Raw genomic sequence first — 10,251 nt, 5'->3', positions numbered from 1 at the left:
AGAGGCTGATGACTCAAATAGCAGAGTCCTTACCAGCCACGTAGGAGGCTGGCTTTGAACTACTGACTCCCAGTCCTGGCGCTGACCTGGCCTGTGTCCGCTGTTTGTAGATACCTGCGAATTTCACCAGTAGATGGAAGATCTTCCTTCCTTCTTACTCCCTGCCTCCCTCCCTCCCTTCCTCTCTCTGCATTTCAAATAAATAATTTTTTTAATTTAAAAGAAAAAACCAGGAAGAATAAAAGAAAACTTCTGTCTTGACTTGTAGATCCTCTTAACAGAGAGCAATTCATTTGGCAAACGAGGAAGAGGCAGCGAGAGATGAGAGGCTTTCAAATACTGAAGGCTGTGTTTTCCTTGCCGATGACTCAGCTTTATGAAGCAGGCAATTCCCTGCACAAAGCCAACTCAGCAGCTCTAGGGGGAGGCGAACTGTTAATTGCTCATTCATCTCACCTAGATAAATGGGTCTGTCTGCTCTGGTGAGAGAATTCAAATCAGAGTTCAATGGCCAGATGTGACAGTTCACAGGGAGGCTCCCTGGGGGAGCAGGAGGGTACAACGCCACCTGAGACTGCTCACCATGAGACAGGAAAGGTGAGGGAACAGAGGCTCGGTGAGAGCAGAGCAGGAGTGACTGCACACAGGCTTATCAGAGAGGGCGACCTTAAAATACATTGTCCAGTACTGATTATGCTGAGACCACGGGGGTCAACTGAACCGCCCCAGAACGGGAGTCAAGAGTCCACCCTTTACCATAATAAATCCACATTAAAATCAAAGAGAATCCCAAAGCAAAATCTCTGAGGAAAGTACAAGGGGGTTGGGAGGAAACTGGTAGAAAACTGTGATTTAGAAAGACATCAAAAAAAAAAAAAAATCCAGGGGCAGGCAGTTAAGATTGCTTGGGATGCCCACATCCTGTGTCGGAGTCCTGGGTTCCAGCCACTGCTCTGTCTCTAATCCCAGCTTCCTGCTCCTCTCTAATCCCAGCTTCCTGCTCTTCCTGCTCGTGTGCAGCCTGGGAGGCAGCAGGCCATGATTCAAGCACTGGGTCCCTGCCACCCCGTAGGAGACCCAGATGCAGTTCCAGACTCCTGGTTTCTCCCTAATCCAGTCCCGGCTGTTGCTGGCATTTGAACAGTGAACCATCAATGGAAGATCTCTCTCTCCCTCTGCCTCTCAAATAAATAAGAAAAAAATTATTTATTTGTATGTACTTCTGGGTTTTATTTCCATAGTGATCTGCCTATAGGAACAGTAATTTATATTTATATGTCAACACATTTAATCTTCTACTCATCAGAGTTGAAAATTAGGAATAAAGCTGAGATTCCATACATATGTACAAAAAATCCAATATATTAAATATATTCTGCAAACTGACTTCACTTAGAATAGAATAAAACACTGAATACTAGACTCTGAGCATATCCATGCAGACTTTGAACTGTTAAAAATGATGACACTGGGGTTTTTTAAAATAATTTCTCTAATAAACATCAATTTTTCATTTCCAACTATACTGTCAGAAAAAATATGTAAGAGGAAAAAGATGTATAAGTGTGTAAAAAATGTTGTTCATTAATAATATTCCACTCTTCCATTCAATTTTCCCTTCCTTTCATCTTTCCTTTTATTTTCTTTCTTTTTTTTTTTTTTAGTTTTTGAGTTTTTACAGTTGAGGGCTTAAGTGTTCTACTAACTCAAGAGATGAAAAGGTAAACAGATCCTAGTTCAGTGGTAATATAGGCAAAGGCTCTATAAGCAGGTAGAAAGATGATCAATTCTCTAATAAATAGTAAATATTAATACAATCACAGATGATTAAAAGTATAGTAGTGTAACATTCTTAACCACTGGTTTAACAAAAATATATTTGCAGCAATACCGATACACACAGGCATTTCTTTTGTTTTGTTTTTTGATTTATTTTTTACATTTTAGCTCCCACATGTAAGGGAGAGCATGCACTATTTGTCTTTCTGGGTCCAGCTTATTTCACTCAACATGATGTCCTCCAATTGCATCCATTCTGGTACTAAACACACACACACACACACACACACACACACACACACCAAGGACATTTTCTTTATCCATTCATCTGATGATGGATACCTTGGTTGATTCTGTATCTTGGCTACCGTGAACAGTGCTGCTATAAACATGGTGCTCTGATACAATGTCTTCATGTCTTCTGGGTATATACCCAGTCGTGAGATCGCTGGATCATATGGAAAGTCTATTTCTAGCATTTTAAGAAACCTCCATACTCTTTCCAACAGTGGCTGTACTAATTTGTATTCAGACCAGCATCCCTTTCTCCACATGCTTGCCAATTTTAACTAAAACAAGAGACAGTCAAGAGGTACCCTCTGGGGTAGAAGAGGTAGCCTACACTCTGTGCCAAGATAGACCTGCATTACCCCAAGGTCCAGAAAGGCGACCCTCCGCCTTGGAAAGCCGGGTCTGTGGCTGCCTGTGAGAGATGCAACTGGCTGTGAAGGAAACAAGGCTGGGTAGATGGTGAGCAACGTTTTTGGTACAGATATTTAGGCAAGTAAAGAAGGCCTCCAGTGGTAGAGGACCCATTCATTTTCAACAAGTACCAGGGGACTTAAAAAAGTTGTAGAAAACAGAATTTAAAACCAGGCTTATTTGGGTCCCAAGAAAGTCAGAATTCTATGCAGTTTTCTTATGGTACACATTTCCATGAAGTTTTTGAAGACTCCTCATATTTACTGAGCCAATGCTCTGCTAAGTGATATGAAAGGTGGCCTGGCACACAAATCCTCTCCTATCGGATCTTTTCTTCTTGTGGGAAACACACAACACTTAAACACACACTTACACTTGTGGAAACAGCTATAAGGAAAATGATGAGATGTGACACATAGTACCATGTAATTCCCGGTGGGTGAAACAATAAATAGTTGATAAGGGGAGCCCTGAGCCTCAGAAATGGAAGTGATCTTGGAAAGATTTTGCACGGAAGGACACTTGAGACAGAAGAAACAGCTGGTGTAATAAGCCCTACAATAAGCACAAGCCACGTGGCTGGAAAAAAGGCAGCAAGGGAACGAAAGGATTGAGATGAGATCGGAGAGTTGGCGGGGTGGGCACGCAACAAATGTAAGAACTTCGGGTTTTGTTTGAGTGTGCCCAGAAGTGGCTAAAGTTTCTCTGCAGAGGAGAGACATGATCTCATTACCTTTTAAACATAGCCCTTGACTGTGCCTGAGAGAACAGGTTGCAATCAGAGAAGAGAATTTAGACAAGTCAATGGATTGTTAGAGTCGCCAACAGAGGGGTGATTTTGATCAGCTGAGATGAAGGGACGCTGTTTGGTTTGCGATCTGTCTTATAGAGCTTGTGAGGAAGAGAAATAAGGAATGAGAGGACTTTTACTTAGCCAGCTGGGAGACAGCCATAAACAGAGTGAAACCGAGGAAAGGCAAGCTTATTCCCACTTGCTAAATAGTAAACCTGAGAAGGCTGTTGTACATCTAAATGCAAAAGTCCAAAAGGTAGTTTCACATATGCTATGAATTTCAAAAAAATAGAGATTTTAGAATTAGTGCATATAAATGTCATCGAAAATAAAGGTCTAAGTGAGATTAGTAGGAGATAAAGAGCAAATAGACAAGGGTCAACTATGTGACGCTAAGAAATTTAAAGGCTGCATTAATAAAGGAGCTAACACCGGCAACTAGGAAAGAGCAGCCAATGACGTGGGAAGTAAAAATAGACTATGTAGTATTGCAGAAGCAAGGAAAACACCATGCATTTAAAAAAAGATATATACGCACACTGTTACGTGATTAAGAACTATGCAGAGAAGCAATCTCTGGGTCTGGCAACACAGAGGTTAATCTTAACCTTGGCAAGAACAATTTCCATAACATTACAGGGATATAGGCTCAACTATAGTCCTCTGAAAAAGTGAAGAATTGGAGACTGTGACTTCAGACACATTTATCCTATTCTGTGCCATGTATTCATGTGATATGAACATGAGCGGTCATACAATCTAAGTCATGGCTTGTCCCTGTGGTAGTTCACCAGGAAGCTCACACTGCAGGTCTGCATTAACTCAACAGAGCAGGCTACTGCCAGTGGCTGAGCTCCAAAAGCTGCCTCTTCCATCAGCAACACTCTGAACAGAATGCGCACACTCACATTGTTATCCAAATGTAGGGCTGGCAAACTTTGGTCCTCCACATGGACTCTGGCTCACCAACCATTTTATTAATAAAGTATTATTGACACTCAGTCATTACTGACACCCATTCATGTACGTAGTGGCTATTGGGGCCTTCACACTACAAGGGCAGATTTGAGATACTGGGACAGATCATATGGCCTGTGGAGTTAAAATTATTTACACCATAGCCTGTTTCAGAAAAACTTTCCCAACTCTTATCTATAAAACAAGACACTATAAATATAGATAGCCATTATAGATGTAAATACACAGTTTCCGAAATACGGAGAGCTTTACACGAGCAGGGTGCTGTCCGCTGCATCACTGGCCATGGTGCGTCGAGTCCAGCTATCTCCAGCTTGAGTCAGAAACACTGGTGAAGAAGAAGATGTGCTTAAGGGATTGTGTGTGCTCTGCTCCTTCTCTGCTTGTGCGTTCTCCCTGCAGTCCTTTCTGTATTTGGAGCAATCTAACAATTGTGACCATGTCTCTGATACCTTTGCCACATGAAAGGTAATAGTGGAAACACCTCTTCCACACTGTTTGGGGGCTTTAAAATGAGAGACTATGAGAACTGAATTGTGAATTATTATTAGAGGACATATTTTAGATATAGATATGTTTGCTAAACACATGTTTTTGACTAAGTAGGTTGATTATAGCTGACTCAAAGACATATTTGACTGGGGTCCTAAGGCCCTGTATCCTTGACTGGTTTGATGCTGTGGCTGGTAACACTGTGTGAGCAGGGAGCAAGCCACATAGAATATATGCCAGTAAAATGTAATGTTCCTAATTTTGTACCCAAATACCACTTTTTCATGTTCCCTCCAGGGTAAAAACACCACAAACAGTTAACTAAATCAGCTCCAGTGCCAGTAAGTCTGGATCATGGGCAACTGAAAGTCTTCCCTTACCACTTGTCAAACCCGGAATTCGGGAAGTTTGCAACCCTGATGTACTCATGAAGGCACAGCCTTGAAGAAGCTGGAATCAACAAAGTGGAGAATTGCAACTCTCTGCCAACCTAGGAACATGGATATAGGAGAGAGAGAGAGAGAGAGAGAGAGAGAGAGAGAGAAGTCTCAAGTCACTGGAGCCATAATGCAGTGTCCATGCTCCCTGTTGATGGAACTCAGCACTTTTCAAGCATTTTTTCAGTCTTGTTGTATGAAGAAGTTAGAAGAAAGTTTTCTGATGCTGTTTCATCCTGAAAAATGAAACAGAAGCCCCGGGTGCAAATAAGGATAAGTCTCTAATGTGAAGGGGTTTTCAAGAGAAAGGTCATAGATAATACATATTATGAAAAACTTATGCATGAATTTCAGAGATTGTTACACCAAAGTAACTTCTCTTTCCATTACATTTTCCAAGAACCTTTTGAAGAACCCTTGCGTTTTCCCTAACACTGGGCTGAATGAGCTATGGGCATTACTTTGAGCCTGCAGCTGCAGGCTCTTGCTAAAATAAGGCTAACTGGTTTATTTCTCTGTTCCCTAAAAATTAATAATCTCCTAGGGACAATGTGGAAAATAAAACTCTTTCTTCCAGAGACCCACAGCAAAATTTTCCCAAGATTTCCTTGCCATATATTCTAGTCTGTGTTTTTTGTTAAAGTTTTTTTTTTCTTTATTTTCATCTACTTGAAAGGCAGAATGACAGAGAGAATCACACACACACACACACACACACACACACACACACGCATACTAAGAGGCAGACTGCAACTTCTAGTTCACTCCCCAAATACCTGCAACATCAGGTCTGAGCCAAGCCAAAGCCAAGAGCCTGAACTGGGTCTGGCTCAAGCACTTAAGCCTCCCAGGACGCATCAGCAGGAAACAGTCAAGAGCAGGGGACCTGGGACTCAAACCAGCACCCTAATATAAATATGGAGTCCCAAGGAGTGGGTTAACTTGCTGTGCCACCATACCTGCCCCACCCCTCTCCTCAGTCTTTTACTAACTCTTCTAGTTCTTCCTTGATCAGGGTTTCTTTCCAAACAGAATTTATCCTTAGCACATTTGGCAAGGAGGAAAAGATAAGAAATGAGGCTCACACGGAGTCAACTTGTCCTGAGAGATTTTTTTTTCTCTACCCACCAAAAGCCCCTAACTCTATGAGTAAGACACACTCATCTATAGTTTATGTCTTCCATGGCTTTTAGAAAGAAGGAATAGGGCATGCATCCTTGAGTTCCTAGGGGTTATGGAAGGCCTATGGCATACAGCTTATCATGACGACTGAGAAGAAAATAATTTGCTGTACTGGTTGAAGGAAATTTAATTTGAAATTAATAAGGGAGATATTCTCAGTCACATGGGAAAAATATAAAGACAGTCAACATCACTTTTTACATTAAAAAGAATTAACAGTAGATGAGGTGTCCTGTAATTCAAAGGAGAACGTAGCTCAAAGTACAAAACTCCACATCGATCTCAGCAGATACACCAATGCATGCACATGGAGAGGAGAAAACAGGCGAGGTGAACTTCAGGCTTCACGGAGATCAATCGTACCTCATAAATATCACTGAAATCTGGTTGCACAGAATTCATTATGAAGAGAGTGGTCAGAAGTGTATCTTGTTCAAAAGAAATCAATCAGGTAAAAATGGAAGCAAACTAAATTACAGTTTAAAGAATCTAACAGAATACAAATCTACAAATGTGAGGATGGCCTTTGGTAAAGAAAAAAGAGAATTACAGGCAGGTTATCAACGTGAGAGTGTTCTATAAGAGCTATTGCCACATAGGAATATATTTAACATAGTTCTGAAACAGATAGCAAAAAATACGACTTAAGCTATGAAAAAGACATTAAAGGTATCAGAGAGGAGGGACTCTACTCCTTTTCCTTCATGTTTCTATGAAATAAATTCTATTCCAGGAGAAGGCAGCATGCCAGGAGAAACTGCATCTCTTCTTCTAACTCTTTGTTCACTGTCACATGACGAAAGGAACTATCTATCCACATACAAATGACATGACATCAATTGATTACTTTTCTAATCAGAACAAAATAATGACAGAAAAGTTGGGCAGCACGTTGACCCCCTTCTCAGGACATGATAAGGAGGAAGAAGTGACTTCTCTTTTGGATGGAGAATTTCCTCTCTGGATAGGAGTTCAATCTAGAAGCTGCAGAGTGCCTCTGACAACAGGAGTACCACAGTGACTGATAATTAGCTACCTCAGAGACTCCTCTTCTCCTGAGGGGCCCCAAGACCCAAGCATAAGGGGCATATGTTAGGAAGCAGGATTATGGTTACTGGTCCATGCCACCTGCTCCCATCCAGAGCTAGTAATAATGAAGTCGATATATTGACCTCATATGCCTGTCTTTTGTGTCTACTCCTCACATGAACCCCTAAACTTCTAATAATAGGTACTTGTGTTATTTTAGAAATCTTTGGATAATCCCCAAACCACCTCTATTTTAAATTATTTTAAGAGCTCAAGGCTCACAGCTTACCTTGGTCTAAAGCCTCCTATCACTCTGGAGATCTAAATCCTACATCTTTTAGAATTTTTAGATTCTTTAGAATCTAAATCCCTACACTCTTTAGAAGCTAATTCTGATGCCACTTTTATCCTTGAGTATTATAGCCAAGTTTTCTCCATTGTCAATTCCTTAGAGGAGAAACAAATAAATAATAAATTTCTTTGTACCGCATCATCTTCACTTGCACCCTGATTCCTATCTCTGTCAGCCAAGCTGGGAGCCTCGGAGCCATTCTAGGTTCTAGCCTCTCGTTCATGCACCCCCTTTGTTGGATGACAACACATGCCATTTGTCCAAGACTAGTCCAGTCCATGCCCACTGCCAACTTTTCTTCTCAAAAGTGTCCCATATGGTCACCCTAAACCAGTATCCAATCTTGCCTTCCTTCTGTGTCTTAAATTAAGTCCTCTTTTTCCCCCACCCTTAAAATATAAGTACCCTTAAAATATAGTTTAGACTTTCATCAGGCCTCATTACTATAAATAGCCTTCTGATTATATTCCCAGAGGCCAGACTTCAAGTCTGTCTTCCATAGCTGCCAGAATAGGCAATCTAAAACCCAAACACGTTCATGTTATTTCCTATTAACCCTTCGGCTCCCCAAAGATGCCCAAATGGCAGTATGACTGCATCCACTACCTCACCGATTTCTTCTACTAAGTCAAACTTCCATTGCACCAAAACGCAAGTGTTCATACAGCTCATGCTTGCTTTCCTCACTTGGCCTTTGCCCACGCTGCTTACTTTACCTGGAATGCCCTATCCTCCCACAGCTTGCTTTCCCAACTCACCGGGCTGACTGTTGTTCTTCCTTTAGGACGAAGTGCAAGCATTATCTGATGCCACATGCCTTTCTCTCACTACCCCTCTTCACCCCTGGTTTGGATGATGGTAATTTTTCCTTTGTTACTATAATAATTTATAGTCATTTTCTTTTTGAGGTTTTGGTACAGAATTGTTATGGTTTGCATGCCTAAAATTTACTTTCTTCTAATTCATTAGGAGCATGTTTTCTTCCTGTCCTTTGTATCATAAGATGCCTACTTTAAAACTCTTGTTTATCAGTTCCAACAGGTGGCTCATCCTGAGGTTGAACTTCATTTACTTTCTTTCTTCTTAAGAATAAATCGATTTTTTCTGATTTCTTGTGTGTTAATTAACTTGGGGTTGTGACTTGCTGCATTCTGTCTTATCCCTCTAAAAACGTGTTTTTGTGTTGGGCTTGTTTATGTGAGGAGTCAGTTAGCATGACAGTCCTCAAACTTCCAACTCTTTCTGGGATGGCAGCTTCAATAGTGTCCTTATGTAGGATGCCTGGCATCTGCCCAGACATTTGTATTGCAGAGTTTGGTCCAACAAATGTGATGTGTTTATTGCAAATAAAAAGAGCAGGCTCCTTCTCTCTGGCTCCAGCACTTTTCAGAAGCTGCGTTATCTGGAACTTTATTCTTTTACTCTCCAGGACAGCAGGACAGCGCTTGGAATAGTGGGTAAACACACAGCCTGCAGTGCCAGCGTCCCATGTGGGGCCCGGTTTGTGTCCCATCTGCTCCAGTCCCAATCTGGTTGTCTGCTCATGGCCTGGGAAAAGCAGTGGAAGCTGGCCCAGCTATTTAGGCCCCTGCAGCACCTGCGTGGGAGACCCAGATGAAGCTCCTGGCTCCTGGCTTTGGCCTGGCCCAGCCCTGGCCACTGCAGCTATTTGAGGAGTGAACCACTGAATGGAAGATCTCTCTCACTCTCTTTCTAACCCTGCCTTTCAAATAAATATATAAATGTTACTTTTAAAAAATGATGAATTCAAGTTTTTGATCCCAACTTTAGCATGTCCCATCTGTGTAGACCGGGCTTTTCACTCAAGTACAAGCCTTGACAATGGAGACTCACCCCTGTCTTCCTTTCCTCTGTGTGACGACTTCCCCCTAGAATCTGCCTGCACTTTTGCTGCTCCCCTGCACCTCCAACCAATAATTCCCTTTGGTTTTGTTCTGATTTTGCCTTGAATTTATAGTTGTTATCTGCAGAAGGGTCCATCAGATAGAAGCAGAAGCAAGTCTGACAATTCATAAATATTTATCTAATGAAAACATTATTCTGCCAGCTCAAGGACGCACATCTTTAACTGGTATATCACAAGTGCCAGAAATGGTGCATGGCACGTTTAAGTGATCAATAAACATTTTAAATGAGCAGATGCATAGTCATTATTATATTTATTCACTATTAAAGTTTACAGTTTTCAAGCACCTTAGCTGACTTTCTCAAAAACTGAACATACACTAAAATGAAACATAATCCTGATTCTCTTTTCAAAAATAACTCAGCGATGAAAAATTCATGAAATTAGACATAAGTCAAAGGCCCCTTAACATTTTAATCTTTTACCCTAACTTTGAACCAGAGTGTACCTTTTTAAAATTTCAATTATAGAGAACTTACTGATCTTACAGATTTCCTAAAGGAAGAGAGGAACAAAAACATTTAGTTGCTAGCAAGTAGGTCTTCTAAAGAGTTAGTAGGCTACATCATGTAGGAAACAA

Source organism: Oryctolagus cuniculus, chromosome 3 (assembly GCF_964237555.1).
Source record: "Oryctolagus cuniculus chromosome 3, mOryCun1.1, whole genome shotgun sequence".
Classification (NCBI taxonomy): domain Eukaryota; kingdom Metazoa; phylum Chordata; class Mammalia; order Lagomorpha; family Leporidae; genus Oryctolagus; species Oryctolagus cuniculus.
The sequence above is the reverse complement of the archived record's forward strand: the minus strand, read 5'-3'. Positions refer to the sequence as shown.